Genomic DNA, 17,366 nt, shown 5'->3' with positions numbered 1-17,366 from the left:
AATTAATAAAACACATTTTCGTTGTAATAAAATTAATTTTGTTGTTCAATAATTTAATTTAAACGAATCCATACTTGTGCAATTAAATATACTGTAAAAAAAAAAAAAAAAAAAATATATATATATATATATATATATATACATTTATTTATATATATATTTATTTTAACAGTATATTTAATTGCGCAATGATGGAATCGTTTTAGTTAAATTATTGAACAACGAAAGTGACTTTATTACAACGAAAATATGTTCTATTAATTAAATATATTAACCAGTAGGGGAGTCGGCTCGGCATTATTGCCGATTTGCCGGCTATTTTTTTTTTTCTCACTATTTTTGCACTTTGATTTTTTCCACTTTTTTCATTGCAATAGCAACTGCAACTACACCAAACTATACCCTATCACACTCCCACTATTGTAGCTGCAATTATTCAGCCGTTATTGCAAGGTTCGTTTTCGATTCGGTTCGTCAGAACCCGAACTTCAGGAAAGTTCGGGGGATCGAACCGAACTTTTCAAAAGTTCGCTCATCCTTACTCTGGACTTAAAAGGGTCAATTCACTTACATAACACACATTACAAAGTTTTTTTACTTTGTAATGTGTGTTATTTAGTGAATAATTTTTAAACACCGCACTACCACTTTAAGGTCTGTACATTACTGCCCCCACATTTGGTGTCTCACTACTTAGCACAGCTGAAGGTGAAAGTATTATGAGGGGTTAACTGTGCACTAAGGTGGGGCCACTACCCTAAAAAAGACCAACCTTATCTATGTCTAGGAGGACCAAGTTCTCTAAAGTTGCTATTCATGACGTCTTTCAGATGACTGGACTGTCTGCAGTGGAGCAAAGAGAGGTAAAGCCAACATACTCCATTAATCCTTGCTTTGCCACCTTGGGTGATCTTGAGCGGTTGGCTACACCCGGATGGGAAAGCCCAAAGCCCATGCTACCAGATGTGGCACTCTGTGATCTCTCTGGCAATAGGCGGTAGTCTCCTAAACCATGAGTACGTGTTTATCTCCTTTTAAGTTTCCTACAGCCAGGTGACCCTGACAAATTTTGCTTACTGCTTAGACAAGGTCCCTTTGGTAACCCCCCCAAACTACTTCAAAATCTACCTACCTCCTGTACAAGTCTAAAGTCTATTCAAGTAAGGCTTTTCAAGAGTTCAGAGACAGTCCTAATTATAAATCTATGACTTGTGAGAGGCTGAGATTTGTCTATATACTGTACCTATATACTAAACAGATCACTCAGGAAATCTGTGTTGTCCCCACCTTGTGAAAGATTATTTTTGCACTGCACCTTACTGCCAAGGTATCCTATTTCTGTATTTCACTTTTGAAACTTCAGTAAACATTGTTCCTGGTTAAGTGCTGAACTCTGGTGCAGTTTTGCAATTTCCTTTTTTTTTTTTGCCTGTTTTTATGTGAAATACAATGCTATATATTCGGTTAGTAGGTGTTTCACTTACTGTAAGGGTATAAACCCACACACCGAATATGCAGCGTATTTACTGCTGCGATACGCAGCAAATACGCAGCGAACACGCAGCAAATACGCAGCAGATTAGATCTAAATAACTGAACACAGCATCAAATCTGTACCAACAAATCTGCTGCGTATTTGCTGCGTATTTGTTGCGTATCTGCTGTGTATACGGTGTGTGGGTTTGTACCCTAAAACTGCATTTTAGTCTCGGTCACTAAAGCAATTTGGTCTTTATTAACAGAGAAAAAAAGAACAAATGTAATGTCACCTGTCCCTCTGCTGTGCACAGACTGACCCAATGAAGATAAATGCTGATCGGTCAGCAGTCGTTCACGCCCCTGTACACAACCCTGTGCACTGCTGCAGCTGAGTAAATAGATTTAAGCCAAACATAATATATTAAAAAAAAAGTCTCCGTCCACTGACTCCACTGAGTGAAATGCAGAAGAATCAGGAGGGTACTATAGAAAAAATAAAGCCTTGTTCTATGTAGTATAGAGTTAATACTACATTTGGAGAATTATATACAGTATTATTATTAACACAGCTTTACCAACAGATCATATTAATTTACTGCCCAGTCAAATAAGTTGCCCATAGTGATTAATCACAGCTCAGCTTTTATTTTACCAGAGCTTGTTAAGATATGCAAGCTGAGCTGTAATTGGCTGTTGTTTGCAAAACCAGATACAGTAGTTTTGATTTCAGGCAGATTGATACATCTGGGCAGTGTCGGACTGGGGTATCTGGGGCCCACCATTGGAAATGATCCTGTGGGCCCACCAATAAAGGAACAGAGAAACAACATGTCAGTCGGTCAGTAATAGGGATCATTAATTGTATTTAATGTCTATGTGAAAAACTATATATAGGCTGCGATAAACGGCATTTAGGAAAAACGCATACAAGAACATCAATATAACATCCGTAGGAAATATATAGGTCATCCATTATCACTATGCAGAGTGTCATGGTGGATCATTTCAGGGGTAATGGTTTGCATGGATAGAAAAAATACAACCACATTGGAGGGGGGAGGTTTTGTGGTACTTTTTTTTTTTTTTTTTTTACTAAACACATTAATTCCAAATGGCCTTAATATCGATTTGGAGCTTTTTTTTTTTTTTTTTTTCAATAAAATAATATAAAATAAAATAGTGGTCTTTAGTTTGAGTTTTGTTACATTCTCAGATAACTGAGATAGTTTTAATCTAATAAAGGTGAACAATATATAGCTACACAGTAGCGTAGCTAAAAGAGGATAGCTACTATATGATATAATAGGATGTAAAATTCCATTGGACTTCAATAAGTGATATTGCACATTTTAGCTGATTTGCATATAGTGTAACACCGCAACAAAACCGCAGCATGAAGACAGAATGATAGAATCAGATGGAGGATGCTAACAAGGAATAAGGAATGAGGTTCTATTACCAAGAAAGGAAGATTCCTAAAAGGTGTGTATAGGAACTCTCAATATGTAAGATGGAATGTGCTGAACCCATGAAGGATGGAACCCCTCTGTATAGCCTCAACCCTGATGAAGAAAAATGCTTTACTTTGCTGAAACGCGTTGGTTTTTGAGCCTCTACGAGGACCCGTAGGGGAAGAGAGTGACATCACTTGGCCTGTTAAAGATATTGCACATATTTGCACCATAATTGGACCTTGGAGCCATGCCAATGTACCGTATCTCAGTTGCCATTACCACCAACATTGGAGGACTACTACACCTTTGAAGCTTTTATTGCATTATTTAAACAGGTGCTTTCATCTATTCCACAGTGATATCTAGTGTGCAACTATAAAAGAGTTTGATGTTTAGTATTACAGCATATGTTACTTACACTCCTCACTTTAGTATTTATTTGTAGTTCTCTTTTATCCATTTCACAGTGACATACAGCATGCAATTATATAAAAATAGACCTATTGTTGCACTTGTAGTACTACAGCTTATGTTTACTTGCGCTTGGCACTTTAGTATTTATCAGTGTAAGGGTATAAACCCACACACCGTATATGCAGCAGATATGCAACAAAAACGCAGAGGATTTGTTGGTACAGATTTGATGCTGTGTTCAGTTATTTAGATCTAATCTGCTGCGAGTTTGCTGCGAGTTTGCTGCGAGTTTGCTGCATATCGCAGCAGCAAATACGCTGCATATACGGTGTGTGGGTTTATACCCTAAGTGTAAGTTCTAAAGCTGGAGGCCTACTAGAGAATCCTTCGGTTCTCTGGTGGATCAGTCCGACACTGCATCTGGGCCAGTGTATCCGTTTTTCATGTACTGATCGTTTAAAATTTTATTTAACAGACATACTGCAATGGCTAGATCTCAGAATAAACATATGATTTGTAAACTTTAATGTTATCTTTCTTTGAAATGTCATTGAATAAAAGATTATTTAGGTCCTCAGGACTGGTAAGAAAGCGACATGTTTCTATTTTATCTAATTAGAATGGTCTCAAAATCAGATCTGCCTAAGTTCCTAGGCTGTATGTAGTAATAAGCCATTACCTGCTGACCTCCATTATCCACGGGTTATTGAGCATAATCCAGCCATTTAAAAACATAATTGATTTTACACTCGAACAAGAAAAAAATCTACAGTGACAAAAACCTTATGTGCAAGTTTAATTGACTTGAGAAAAAATAGAGCATTAGTAACATATGAGCTGCATCTGGTTCACTTCATTGCCTGTTCTGAACTCATCTATGTTTTAAGGGAGAGAAGAAAGAGGAAAGCGGGGGCGCCTCCTGGTGCAATAAATAATGATAAAAAGTGTCAGACACGAGAAGGGGTGTTGCACTCACCTAAGAGAGTTGTGCTCAATTATAGGCACAACTCTATAACAGGCATAGAAAATAGGACACCGCAGCTCCTGCCGGGGTACGTCCAAGGGAGTCGTACGATGAGAAGTGTAGATTGCCAGCTGCTGCAGGCTTTAGGACCATATGAAGTCCCGGCTTGTGTAGGGCGCAGGTGTCCAAGAGACCACAGATTGAAGTGGTTATTTCATGGAAGGGATATTTATTAAAAAACGACGCGTTTCGGCCGCCAAATATAAGGTGGCCTTTCTCAAGTTTGAGAAAGAAACTTGAGAAAGGCCACCTTATATTTGGCGGCCGAAACGCGTCGTTTTTTAATAAATATCCCTTCCATGAAATAACCACTTCAATCTGTGGTCTCTTGGACACCTGCGCCCTACACAAGCCGGGACTTCATATGGTCCTAAAGCCTGCAGCAGCTGGCAATCTACACATCTATGTTTTAAGATATAGATTTTTTGAAAATATTTCTCTTGTATTTTAAAATTATACAATCTATCAGCCAGCATTGTGTAACAAAGTAAACTAAACACTATGCCATATCAATCCCATAATTTGTAACATCTCAAGGACAATTTTGATGTTAATGGAGAACTCCGGGATACCTCTGCAGTCGCTGACTGGCTAGCAGGTAGTTCCTGCTGGGTTCTGACAAAACAGGAACCAAGGAGATACAGGAGACCAGAGACTGACAGTGAGTGGAGGCACTGCAGCTACATGGGCATTGGGACAGGTAAGTATAGCTTCAATATTATGTTCCCATTAGCCTCTGACCTCCCTGGTATTTTACATTTGCAGTATTACAACTTTAACACTTTGAGGACCAGTGGACCGCGCAAATTTTGATCTTAGTGTTTTCGTTTTTCCCTCCTCCCCTTCTAAGAGCTCTAGCACTCTCAGTTTTCTATCTACAAGCCATGTTAGTGCTTGTTTTTTACAGGAATAGTTGTACTGTGTAATGGCATCTTTCATTTTACCATACCATGTATGATGGAATTCCAAATATATTATTTATGAAGATATAAATTGGTGAAATCGTAAAAAAAGATGCAATATGGTAACCTTTGAGGGGTTCCTGTGTCTACGTAATGCACTATATGGTAGAAGCGACATGATACTATTATTCTATAGGTCAGTCCGAACACAACCATATGCAGGTTTACACAGATTCTCTAATGTTATATATATTTTTAAAATGAAATCCTTTTTTTTGGCAATTAATTATAAATAAAATGTGCCTATTGTGACGCTTATAACGGTTTTATTTTTTCACTTACGGGGCTGTATGGGGTGTAATTTTTTCTGCCATGATCTCTAGTTTTTATTAATATCATATTTGTGAAGATGGGACATTTTGATCACTTTTTATAAATTTTTTTATATATAATGTAACATAAAATCGGTAATCCGCGCACTTTTTTCCCTCTTTTCGTCTACGCCGTTTACCGTTCGCAATGACGCTTGTTATATTTTAATAGATCGGACAATTACGCATGCTACGGTATATTATATGTTTATTTATTTATTTATTTTTATATGTTTTATTTATATAATGGGAAAGGGGGGTGATTTCAACTTTTATTGGGGGAGGGGTTTTGGGGCAGTGTGTTAGTGTTTTTAACTTTTTTTTTTTACACATTTGAAGTCCCTTTGGGGGACTTGTACATACACTAGTGTGATTTCTACACTGACCATTGCTATGCCATAGGCATAGCATTGATCAGTGTTATTGGTGATCTGCTCATTGAGCCTGCCTGTGCAGGCTTAGTGCAGCAGATCGCCGATCGGACCGCACGGAGGCAGGTGAGAGACCTCCGGCGGTCCGTTTTACCGATCGGGACCCCCGCAGTCACACTGCGGGGGTCCCGATCGGTAAGTGACAGGGGACTCCCCCTGTCACTTACACTTAAACGCCGTGGTCGCGCCGCGATTGCGGCGTTTAAGGAGTTAATGACACGCGGCAGCGCGATCGCTGCAGCGTGTCATTACCGGTGAGGTCCCGGCTGCTGATTGCAGCCGGCCCCCACCTGTTATGAAGCGCGCTCCGCTCCAGAGCACGCTTCATAGCCGGAGAAATACCCAGGGCGTACAGTTACGCCCTAGGTCGTCTGGGGACAGACTTCCATGGCATAACTATACGCCCTGGGTCGTCTAAGGGTTAAAGGATGGGAAATTCTTAAAAATGTGTTTTTTTTCCTGCACTTACTACTGCATCAACGCTTCACTTCCTGGATAACATGGTGATGTCACTTCCTGGATAAAATGGTGATGTCCCGACCCGACTCCCAGAGCTGCGCGGGTTGTGGCTGCTGGAGAGGATGATGGCAGGGGGACACCGAGGGATACAGGGCACTGGAGGGACACTGAGCATCCCCCTGCCATCATCCTCTCCAGCAGCCACAGCCCGCACAGCTTTGGGAGTCGGGTCGTGACATCACCATGTTATCCAGAAAGTGAAGCCTTGTGAAGCAGTCAAATCGCCGGCAGCTGCATCTGAATACTTCTTGCAGCCTACTCCCTGTTGTCTAGTGGGGGGATCGCGGGAGATGTTTTCTCACCCAGCCGGGGTCTGCACCATAATGGCGCTGATGCCGGCTCGGCACTCGATTGCTTTCGGATGCTGCAGCCCAAAATAATCGAGTGCTGATCTCATTGATCTATGCAGTATAACTTATAGTAGAAGTCCCTCGGGGGGACTGGGTTCACACTACGTATATTTCAGTCAGTATTGTGGTCCTCATATTGCAACCAACACCAGGAGTGGATTGAAAACACAGAAAGGCTCTGTTCACACAATGTTGAAATTGAGTGGATGGCCACCATTTAATGGCAAATATTTGCTGTTATTTTAAAACAACGGTTGTTATTTTGAAATAATGCCCGTTATTTACTGTTATATGGCGGCCATCCACTCAATTTCAACATTGTGTGGACAGAGCCTTTCTGTGTTTTTAATCCACTCCTGGTTTTGGTTGCAATATGAGGACCACAATACTGACTGAAATATACGTAGTGTGAACCCAGCCTAATTAGCCTGGGAATGGAATGGAGCGATTTTAAGGAACATATATTTGTTAACAATGCTTTGAAATTTTCACATAAAATGCAAAAGTTATACATGTTACATATCACTGTAATTGTAAAGACTTGAGGAACATATATAACAAGTCAGTTTTACCCCAGGGTGAATGGCGTAAAAACAGATACCCCGCAAATAAAAAACAAAAAAGTTTTTGGTTTTTTTTCCAATATGAAATGAAATCACATTGAATGTTTTCCTGGTTATGCAGTGTACTTTATGCAAAAATTCGGCCTGTCATTGCAAAGTATAATTAATGGCACAAAAAAATAAGGGCTCATGGGGGTTTCTAGGTGAAAAAATGTAACTGCTATGGCCTTTTGAGCACAAGGAGGAAAAAACAAAAACGCAAAAATTTTAATTGGCCCGGTCCTCTAAGGGTTAATAAAAACACTTTCTTTTTCACTGTGTAATTTAACTTTGAGTCCCCCTGGGGGACTTTCAGTATTACTGCAGTTATCTCCCATAGAGATCACTGCAGTATACTTTATACAGCAATGATCAATCAGATCATTGCTGTATTTCTCTGGTCTGCAGCAGACCAGAGGAATTGAATGCCGAGCCGGGATCAGAGTCGGAGTGACACTGAGTCCCGGCTCGGTAAGCAGAAGGGATCTCCCATCCGCGATTGCATCGCAGGGGGGAGATCCCCCACTAGACACCAGGGAAAGGGGGCCAGTAATACTTTTAAATGCAGCAGTAAGCTAGGAACTGATCAGGATAGAGCAAAGTTGCTAAGAGCCTAGGAACTCTATCTCGCTGCACGGTCGTCAGCAGGAAACCCTCAGCATTTTGCTCATCCCAGGTAAAAAGGTCTGGGGCCTTATGTCACCCTCATAGGATGGGACACCCGACACTGTTGGGCATTAGGTGGTGTGAAGACTAAAAGGTAAATACACGGCCACAAGTTTTCTCTTCTTCTAAAGTATTCTTCTACTTCATCCTCCAATATCCTGGCAGAGCACAGTACTACTTGGGTTGGAAGTCTCATGACATCCTCCTCTCTGCTACTCTGATTCTTTGTATCTCTCAACACGCTACTCAGTCAGCACGACTGTACCCTCCACTGTCTTCCTATCACAGATCTGGTTATTGTATTATCAAGTGTCTTATCAAGTGCTTTATCAAGGGAACTGTCAGGAGTATTATAACCTGTCAAGGAAAAGCTGTATCACTTGCTACACAAAAGTAAAAATACTCAAGTTCATCCTGAAGTCATACTAGTCTGAACAAGGACTGTGGTGTGGAGCTAGTTCTGCCCAGTCATGCAAACCTTGGGTCTGTATTACTGGATTTTCTACTCTGTGTACTTGACCAGCATTAGACAGTCATAGCCATGAGTACAGATTATTCTTCAAGTTTATTGCAATTTTAGCCAAGGTTGTCAGCATCCCCCCAACAGAGTGCTGTGCGTATTTGGACAGGTTCCCTCAGTTAGTCCTTGCACCAGAAGTACAAGTCTTTCTACTAAAGAACATAGAGACTTTGCAAAACAAGCATTATCTATTTACAAATACAAATTACTAAAGTATTATCTTCACAAAAACCTTAAAGCAAAGTTACCTCTCACTTTGTGAATAGTTATTGGAAATACTGTACTGTGTCTTTAAGAGACTGTCGTAAACTAAATCTGTGACTAGGTCACCTAAAAGGAGGGCAGCATAAACTAGTGACAGAAATGCTGAACAGATCGGTGTATTACTTACATTATTTTGTTCAGTGGTTGTCCTAATATGAAGGACCCTCCAGCTGCTGATTGACAGCTGACTGCCTATACACATCATGGATAGATAAGTGACAATCAGCAGCTGGCGGGTGGAGTTTTCTGTTTCTCATGAATATTGAAGTCTATTGGGCTTATGCACATAATGGAGAGGACTACTTATTGTCCATGTTATTCGGAAGTATATCTCTGGATCAACTGCACAGAACAATGTGATACATCATTCTGTTCAACTTCTCTGTCACTAGTTTACTAGTAGTACCATGAGATAGGACAGCATAAACCTGCTGACAGAGACTCTTTAACTTATCCTGGACTCTGTGTGCTTCTATTCTGCACCACCATTTTACAGGCGGGAGATTAGAACATCTTTAATGGGCATTTGCAGATACCTAAGAAGGGCAGCTACTACCAATCTGAGTCCTCTGACAAATGCTGCAGCTGTATTGCAACATCCGCTCTTGCATTAAACATCTTGCACCCCTGGGTCACCACATAACCAACTCTCATCATCTTCCTGAATGAACCTGGGTTCTATTAAAACAGTTTTTCAGTTTTCAAATTCTTTGATCCATGAAAATAATGTCACTAGGGGACCCCCCCCCCCCCCCCAACTATCAATTTACAGTTCATCAATCAATGTATTCTGTCTTCAAATGTACGGAACGACTGTTCTTATCTTTTGTATTAAAAGGCAAAGCTAATGCTATTGCTGGATGTTACTGCTTTGAAATGAGGCTGAATTGTTTGAACCTATTCCACCAGAGGGAGCTGTTTGAGCATTTCTGCACATACAGGGAGAAGCTGAAAAACCTACATATGTACTATTGCTTTGCATAATAATTAGCATGGAACATGAAGTATACTATATTTCTATAGTGCACAGATGTGTCCGCCCTTACCTTTCTTATAATTATTCAAGATACAAATATAGTATTTATACCCACAACAGGCTGCAATGTACCTCAAAACTAATGGTGTAGCATATGCATATGTATTTCAGGGAAGAAACAGAGTGCTGCACCTCACACCTATGGCTGATACTAGTGCATATGTATATTGGCAAGCAGAGGTTTTGGTTACAACAGTGGTTTAATCATTAAACGTTTTAGCATAAATACAAAAACTGCTTAAAAAACTAAATGCAACACTAAAAGACCACATCTTAGATCCCAATGTATGAAATATTCCAGGTGCAAATCTTTTTTCATTACATAGTGGTATGTGTTAGCAACAATGAAGCATAAAAATGATCAATGTAAATCAAAATAAATATCCCATGGAGGCCTGGATCCAACTTCAGTGGAAATGCCTCATGACAAGGAAATAAAGGCTCAGTAGAGTGGGTGGCCTCCCTACAGCACCTTGGTATGCTCCTGATGAGGGATCTTCTCCCAGACCTGGACTAAAGCATCCGCCAACTCCTGGACAGTCTGTGGGGCAATGTGGCTTTAGTGGACGGAAGAGACATGATGTCCCAGATGTGTTTGATTGGATTCAGGTCTAGAGAACAGGCAGGCCAGTCCATAACATCAATGCCTTCATCAAGCAGGAACTGCTGACACACTCCAGCCACATGAGGCCTAGCACTGTCATGCATCAGAAGGAACCCAGGGCCAACTGCACCAGCATATGGTCTCATAAATGGGTCTAAGAATCTAATCCTGGTACCTAATGGTAGTCTGACTAGTACAAGGAAGGTTGTACAGCCCAGATCAGGATATACAGTAGAAGACCCTGGCAAACAGTTTTGCCCACCTGAAAGAAATTGTAATTTCTGACCTTAGGAACCAAAATAGTGAACTGAATCTCATTGTTAAATATTTAAGGGGTCCCAACACTGATAAGCATGCTCTGTCGTACCCTTACAAGCTGATGGGCCTATTTATATGTATATGTTTGAAGGAATTGTGTGTTCTTGTACTCAGTGCCATCTGCTAATTCACTACTGTAAAAAAATGTTCTCTTACCAGAAAGAAAAAACTAAGTCTGAATTCATTGCTCATATGTAAAACTTTTTCCAGATGCAGAAATTCTGTTTCACATTTTTGCCACTGCTCAGAAACCCCACGATATCAAGAATTGTTCACAGGGATACCTCATGCAGAAGTGGCTTGTCCACCATCATATATAATAAACATGACATTATGGGAGATTAACATTAATTTGCTGGGACAGCAATATGTATCCTGCTAAAATCCCAGTTTGGGAGTAGGAATAGAAAGCAAATTAAGGCTATGTTCCCACACATCGGGGGAGATTTATTAGACACTAGAAAATGTACCCGGCGCTGCCCGGGTATAAAGTGTCAGTGTGTTAATTAGATTTGTTCTAAGGTGCCCAGGAGGCCAAACTAAAGGTATTGTTTCATCTGAGTTAATCAGTGGAATTAGTGTATACCTGTAGTGCATAGTTGGAGGGGTTCTGTATACCCACAATGTATAGTTTTTAGGGGCCTCGCATATCTGTAGTGCATAGTTGGGGGGGCTGTATACCTATAGTGTATAGTTGGGGGGGCTGTATACCTGTAGTGTGTAGTTGGGGGGGGGCTGTATACCTATAGTGTATAGTTGAGGGAGGTCCTGTATACCTGCAGAGTACAGTTGGTGAATGTCCTGTATACCTGTACTGTATAGTTTGGGGGTCCTGTATACCTGTAGTATATAGTTGGTGCTGTATACCTGTAATGTATAGTTGGTGGAGGTCTTGTATACGTGTAGTTTATAGTTTGAGGGTCCTGGATACCTGTAATGTATAATTGGTGGAGGTCTTGTATACCTGTAGTATATAGTTCGGGGGTCCTGTATACCTGTAGTAAATAGTTTCAGAGTCCTATATACCTGTAGTATATAGCTGGTGGAGTTCCTGTATACCTGTAGTATATTTGGAGTCCTGTATACTTGTAGAATAGAGTTGGTGAAGGTGCTGTATACCTGTATTATAGAGTTGGTGTAGGTCCTGTAAACCTGTAGTGTATGGTTTTGAGGTCCTGTATACCTGTAGTGTATAGTTTGGGGTCCTATATACCTGTAGTATATAGTTGGTGGAGTTCCTGTATACCTGTAGTGTATAGTTTTGGGGTCCTGTATACCTGTAGTGTATAGTTTGGGGTCCTGTATACCTGTAGTATATAGTTGGTGGAGGTCCTGTATACCTGAAGTATATAGTTGGTGGAGGTCCTGTATACCTGTAGTATATAGTTTTGGGGTCCTGTATACCTGTAGTGTAAAGTTACGGGTCCTGTATACCTGTAGTATATAGTTTTGTGGAGGTCCCGTGCACTTGTAGTGTATAGTTTTGGGGTCCTGTATACCTGTAGTGTCCTGTATACCTGCAGGGTTGTATTTACCCGTATGGCAGTGTTATTCAGTCACAGAGTGTCGGTATTGGTCATGTCTGGTATGGGGGTGTTATCCAGTCACAGTATGGCGGTTTTGTTCAGGTCTGTTGTGGCGGTGTTATCCAGTCACGGTATGGTGGTATTGGTCAGGTCTGGTATAGCAGTGTTATCCAGTCACAGTATGGCAGTATCGGTCAGGTCTGATATAATGGTGGTATCCAGTCACAGTATGGTGGTATTGGTCAGGACTGGTGTGGCGGTGTTACCCAGTCACAGTTTGCCGGTATTGGTCAGGTCTGGTATGGCAGTGTTATCCAGTCACAGTATGGCGGTATTGGTCAGGTCTGGTATGACAGTGTTATCCAGCACAGTATGGCGGTATTGGTCAGGTCTGGTATGGCAGTGTTATCCAGTCACAGTATGGCGGTATTGGTCAGGTCTGGTATGACAGTGTTATCCAGCACAGAATAGCGGTATTGGTCAGGTCTAGTGTGGCAGTGTTATCCAGTCACTGTATGGCGGTATTGGTCAGGTCTGGTGTGGCAGTGTTATCCAGTCACAGTATGGGGGTATTGGTCAGGTCTGGTGTGACGGTGTTACCCAGTCACAGTATGGCGGTATTGGTCAGGTCTGGTATGGAGGTGTTATCCAGTCACAGTATGGCGGTATTGGTCAGGTCTGGTATGGAGGTGTTATCCAGTCACAGTATGGCGGTATTGGTCAGGTCTGGCAGTGTTATCCAGTCACAGTATGGCGGTATTGGTCAGGTCTGGTATGACAGTGTTATCCAGGACAGTATGGCGGTATTGGTCAAGTCTGGTGTAGCAGTGTTACCCAGTCACAGTTTGGTATACCTGTTGTGCCCTGTATATACATGTACTGTATGGATGGAGTAGGGGGTCCTGAATATACATGTACTGTATAGATGGAGTAGGGGGTCTACCAGTTATTACTGTGGATGTTGTGAGGCAGCTTCCCTAGCAACCATTGCTCCCTGTGAAAATGAAAGCAGTAATCCTATTGGTTGCTAAGGCTCCAAGTGCCATGTCTGCTGCAGCTAATTATATCACCTGTGTTTGCAGTGAGGAGATTTTCCCATTCATCTCTATGGGGCGCTCTTTCCCCTCCCCCTCCTCTCCTGTACATCTGGCGGGGAGGGGACCTTCGCAATAACCTTCCCGGGCACCCAATGTATCTGTGTGCCAAATTTGGGGTCAAACTGTTCAGGCGTTTGGAAGTCTAAAGAGGACAGACAGACAGACAGACAGAAGGACAGACAGACAGACAGACTTTGATTTTTATGATATAGACGGTGTAAAGTGAAACTGGCTCAGTTGCCCCTAGCAACCAATCAGATTCCACTTTTCATTCCTCACATACTCTTTGGAAAATGAAAGGTGGAATCTGATTGGTTGCTAGGAGCAACTGAGCCGGTTTCACTTTGCACTATGTTCGATAAATCTCCCCCAGTATGTTTGCTCAGTATTTTGCAACCAAAACCAGGAGTGGATTGAAAACACAGAAAGGCTATGGTCCCACATTGTTGAAATTGAGTGGATGGCCACCATTTAATGGCAAATCTTTGCCGTTATTTTAAAAAAAAATGGCCAATGTTTTGTAATAACGCCTGTTATTTCCCACGACTGCCATTCACTCAATTTCAACAGAGTATGAACATAGCCTTTCTGTGTTTTCAATCACTCCTGGTTTTGGTTGCAAAATACTGAGCAAAATACTAAGGCTGGGTTCACACTGCGTTTTTGCAATCTGTTTTTTTCATCTGTTTTTTGAAAAAAAAAAAAAAACGGATGAAAAACGGATTGCAAAAATGGATGCATTTGTGTGCATCCGTTTTTCCCATTGACTTCCATTATAAAAAAAAACAGATCAAAATGGATCAGTTTTTTTTGACGAACGCAAAAACGTTGCTGAAACTATTTTTTTGTCCGTTAAAAAAAACGGATCCGTTAAACCTATGCTAAAAACACAGTGTGAACCCAGCCTAAGCAAAAATACTGTGTGTTCTTTGAAATATAAGCCTGGTTCAAAAGAAATGTGGGGAATATCAATTAGACTAGCTTATATATGCAACATAGCTAACATTCTACACAACCATGCACTTCTTTTGTTTATACACATCTCACCATTCATGTATTCGCCCACATTTAGAGGACTATATTTTTGTTCAATCCGTTGAGAACTGTATAGAATTCACTTAACTATAGCCACAGTTCTCCATAAATATCTATTCTATGTGTATCCTCCAGTAAAACTGTATGAGAGAAGTCGATCAGCAGCCACTCATACGCAACGCCTTCTTCCTGGGGCTAAGTGTTTTTAGAGATCAAGTCAGCTTCAGTGTTCTAATATGGGAGCCAGTTAAAGAATCAGCAATTAACTCTATCCTTAAACCATTGCCCTCATCATCCCCCCACTCTGTCATAAATAGAACTAGACTACTTTATCTTCTGCCAATCCTGATTTAACAGTGGTTTATGAGACATAAGAGACAGTATATCAAAAATGGAGAAATTTGCATAGCTTCTTGATGTCAGAACCTACATATGACAGACTATTACAAACAGCATAAAACATCCTTTATTGTTGTAATTAGGATGAAAGAAATGCTCTACACATTATTTTCATATCATTTTTCCCAGGGGCATTGAATAGACAAGAGGTATTATCTTGGTCCATGCAGGAAGCATTATCTTGCTCAGCAGCCTGTTATCCATTTGAAGACACCAGATGAATTAGTAAGGGCGACTGACACTGCTAAAGCTACACATGTCAGGGTTTTATTTGTAACATTCTTTTCCGAAAATAAACTTCTCCATGTGAAACCAAGTGTTGAAATGCAAAATCAAAGCAGCACTTCCACATATGCTGCACTTGGGTTGTGTGCCATTAAACATTAATGGATATTTCTGCTGTGCTTTATTGACATTCTGGACTAACATGGTACACGGGTACACTCACTTAAAGTGGTGGCTGTTTTATAAGCTGTACCATTACACACTATCGTAGATGCTATTTAGAGGTGAGCAAAGCAAATCTGACAAACTCCGATTCACAGCAAAACGGGTATTAAATCCACTTTTAAGCGATTCGTGAATTCACCAGATTTGCTTTGCAAATTCACTAAACATGGCGGCAGCTTACAGAACTTGGTGTTAGTTTACAGAACTTTCTTTTGACGGGAGCAAGGGATTATCCATAATCCCTAACGCCCGTCCAATCAGCTGCAAACCCCACTGTGATGTCAGCAACCCCTCTCACTCTCTTTATAGGGTCATTGGCTTCCTAGAGGAGGCCAGTCCACTGTGTATAGCGGAAAGAAGGTTGCAGCAGGCAGTTAGTGCAGGGAGAGAATTACAAAGAGATACAGGGACAGAGAACAGATGAGAGTAGGGAGGATTGTGGGGTGTTTTCTGTGGGAGCAGTGAAGCCATTGTCCAGTTTTTTTTGTGTGTTTTTTTAATTCTTTATTTCTTTTTCCAATAAAAAGGTTTTTACATTAACATACCATAAACAATGTACTGACACATGAAAAAGTGTAAAAAATGTACAAGATACAGTAAGCATCTCTTATGCAAACATCTCCATATGACATACATTAGTGCCTACATTGGTTCCATAATCAACCCTTTTAACCTTTTAATCCCTTTCACCCCACCTCCCCTCCCACCCTGACCGCTCGAGGCAAAAGCAACATATAAGTAGAGATGAGCGAACCGGGTTCTGGTTCGAGTCGATTCGAACCCGAACGTTCGGCATTTGATTAGCAGTGGCTGCTGAACTTGGATAAAGCTCTAAGGTTGTCTGGAAAACGTGGATACAGCCAATAACTATATCCATGTTTTCCACATAGCCTTGAGGCTTTATCCAAGTTCAGCAGCCACCGCTAATCAAATGCCAAAAGTTCGGGTTTGGATCGACTCGAGCATGCTCAAGGTTCGCTCATGTCTACATATAACCTATTATAACTGAGAGGAAAAAAACAAACAAAAAACCACACCTCCCCTTTATTCACAATCCGGCATGTTAACACCTCCCCTCTACCAGGCATTCCATTTCCTTCGAGTATTAGCTTCACTCCCTCTCTCGCACACCGTGCTCCCTCCAGATTTTTAATCCTTTCAACCTGATTTATCCATTCTTGTTTAGTTGATCCAGCAACGCTCAGCCAGTTCCTCAACACCACCAATCTGGCCTGAAACAAGAGATTATTAATAAGGCCCCTGTGTTTCATTGTCTCCCTATCTTCCCCTAATATTGCTTTTTCAAAGGACAAAGTTTCAGAAAGTAGCCCCCTGCCTTGTAATTCATCTGCTATCCGGAGCCAATAAGTTTTCATCACCTGACAGGACCAAAAAGTATGAATCCATTCCGCATCTTCCATACCGCATCTATGACAGGCAGAATCGCTACGAAGACCAATATGTTTCATGAGGACTGGGGTATGATCTATGTAATATTTTGAACTTGACAAGTCTATGTTCTGGATTCAAGGATGCCCTCACTATCCCCCCAACTATACTATCCCAGCTCTCCTCTGTGAGAGGACCTAAATCCTTCTCCCATTGTTTCCTAAACCCATTCAGTGCATTATCATATTTCTACTCCAGTAATATTTTATATATTTTAGAAATTAAGTGTTAACCCCTATTTAAAGTTTTTATCTTATCTATACCCACTGAATGTGTAACCATAAATAATTCTTTATTTTGTGTTTTTGCAACTGCACATTTCAACGAGTGATATCTAAATGCATGGGACCATTCCGGACTATCTCCTAAAGCAGGGGTCCCCAAACTGCGGCCCCCTGAGGCCATTCATCCGGCACCCACCTCTCCCCCGGACACTGCAGCATGGCACCATGCCCC

The sequence above is a fragment of the Dendropsophus ebraccatus genome, chromosome 1 (genome assembly GCF_027789765.1).
Source record: "Dendropsophus ebraccatus isolate aDenEbr1 chromosome 1, aDenEbr1.pat, whole genome shotgun sequence".
In the NCBI taxonomy this organism is placed as follows: Eukaryota; Metazoa; Chordata; class Amphibia; order Anura; family Hylidae; genus Dendropsophus; species Dendropsophus ebraccatus.
This window is presented reverse-complemented; position numbering follows the sequence as displayed.